This window comes from Siphateles boraxobius, unplaced genomic scaffold (assembly GCF_051911475.1).
Source record: "Siphateles boraxobius isolate OS27281-9 unplaced genomic scaffold, OSU_SipBor_1 4, whole genome shotgun sequence".
Lineage (NCBI taxonomy): Eukaryota > Metazoa > Chordata > Actinopteri > Cypriniformes > Leuciscidae > Siphateles > Siphateles boraxobius.
In genome coordinates this window covers 937501-940000 of record NW_027509030.1, presented here as the reverse complement: position 1 = coordinate 940000, position 2500 = coordinate 937501, and the positions used below count along the sequence as shown (strand labels likewise).

General features: G+C 37.7%; 1 protein-coding gene across 1 annotated transcript in view; it reads left to right on the top strand.

The window, feature by feature from the left end:
• Positions 1–2500, top strand: part of LOC143706028 (glutamate receptor ionotropic, kainate 2) — a 92148-nt gene that overhangs the window by 40417 nt on the left and 49231 nt on the right. The window lies entirely within an intron of this gene.

Genomic DNA, 2500 nt, shown 5'->3' with positions numbered 1-2500 from the left:
AATAATGAGTTAACCCTACAAAGCCTGCTGTATTATATTTGATACATACGTTTTAATTTCTTAATCAGAAAGCATTTAAATTAGTGCAATTAATCACATCCTAAATAAAAGTTTGTGTTTACATAATATATGTGTGTGTAGTGTGTATAATTATTTTGTATAAATACTCACACATATGCATGTATACAGTCACCTAAAGGATTCTTAGGAACACCATACTAATACTGTGTTTGACCCCCTTTCGCCTTCAGAACTGCCTTAATTCTACGTGGCATTGATTCAACAAGGTGCTGAAAGCATTCTTTAGAAATGTCGGCCCATATTGTTAGGATAGCATCTTGCAGTTGATGGAGATTTGTGGGATGCACATCCAGGGCACGAAGCTCCCGTTCCACCACATCCCAAAGATGCTCTATTGGGTTGAGATCTGGTGACTGTGGGGGTCATTTTAGTACAGTGAACTCATTGTCATGTTCAAGAAACCAATTTGAAATGATTCGAGCTTTGCGACATGGTGCATTATCCTGCTGGAAGTAGCCATCAGAGGATGGGTACATGGTGGCCATAAAGGGATGGACATGGTCAGAAACAATGCTCAGGAAAGCCGTGGCATTTAAACGATGCCCAATTGGCACTAAGGGGCCTAAAGTGTGCCAAGAAAACATCCCCCACACCATTACACCAGCACCACCAGCCTGCACAGTGGTAACAAGGCATGATGGATCCATGTTCTCATTCTGTTTATGCCAAATTCTGACTCTACCATCTGAATGTCTCAACAGAAATCGAGACTCATCAGACCAGGCAACATTTTTCCAGTCTTCAACTGTCCAATTTTGGTGAGCTCTTGCAAATTGTAGCCTCTTTTTCCTATTTGTAGTGGAGATGAGTGGTACCCGGTGGGGTCTTCTGCTGTTGTAGCCCATCCGCCTCAAGATTGTGCGTGTTGTGGCTTCACAAATGCTTTGCTGCACAACATCTCGGTTGTAACGAGTGGTTATTTCAGTCAAAGTTGCTCTTCTATCAGCTTGAATCAGTCGGCCCATTCTCCTCTGACCTCTAGCATCAACAAGGCATTTTCGCCCACAGGACTGCCGCATACTGGATGTTTTTCCCTTTTCACACCATTCTTTGTAAACCCTAGAAATGGTTGTGTGTGAAAATCCCAGTAACTGAGCAGATTGTGAAGTACTCAGACCGGCCCGTCTGGCACCAACAACCATGACATGCTCAAAATTGCTTAAATCTCCTTTCTTTCCCATTCTGACATTCAGTTTGGAGTTCAGGAGATTGTCTTGACCAGGACCACACCCCTAAATGCATCGAAGCAACTGCCATGTGATTGGTTGATTAGATAATTGCATTAATGAGAAATTGAACAGGTGTTCCTTATAATCCTTTGGGTGAGTGTACATTTAAGAAATATTTGCATATTATATATAAATATTTGTATACATAAATAAAAATTTCTTTTAAACATATACATGCATATGTGTGTGTATTTATATATACAAAATAATTATTCACACTACACACACATATATTATGTAAACAAACTTTTATTTAGGATGCGATTAATCGTTGCCCAGCACTAATTTAAATATCCTCTTACTAAGACATATAATTGGCAGATTATGAGTGACGATTAATATTTCTATGCATTTTATGTCAGTATCTGCTATATGTATATTTTTTCTAACTTTGGGCCTCTTAATAAAATGGAGCTTTTTCGTGTTTAAATGTTTTTATTTGGTATTTCAGCAGAAGATAAATTGTAACTACACTTTTTTATATATACAAACAAATAAAACTTACATCATAACAAATATGCATAAAGAAAAAAAAAATAAAGGAATAAAACCCCAACAAGAGTGCTATCCAAAATGGAGCCTTTTGCGTCATATTTTCACTATATCAGACTATATGAGCCTTAAAAGCCTGTTGTATCAAATATGATACTCAACAAAAAACACATGCAAACTTTATTTTTAGATTTTCTAAAAATGTTTAATAAACGATTGCATTTAAAAAACATGATTATTTCATGAGTCAGGCTTTACGGGGTTAACAGTGCCGGTTCTCCTGCTCTGATCCCAAGCTCCAGAGTTTTGCTGTTGCCATGGAGACGCTCTTCATCGGAACGCTGTTGCCATGGAGACGCTCTTCATCGGTAAAGTCGCATCTGTTCGGCGCCAAGAGAAAAACACAATCTGGCAACTTTTGAAAACACATCCTTTATGAGATTCGATGATGTGTTTAAACTGATTTGAGTATTTTTTTACTTTTGAGAAGTTAAAACTTTATTTAGGTGTGTAAGTGTGTGTGTTTGTGTGTGTGAGCGAGCGAGAGAGTGGGTGTGTGTGTTTAATTTTTTTAAAGTGTGTGTGTTTATACAGTAAATAAGATATAAAATATCACATACAATCAAACTGAAAGTCAATAGAGAGAGAGAGAGAGAGAGAGAGAGAGAAAATTTCCCCTCTCTCTCTCTCTTTCTCTC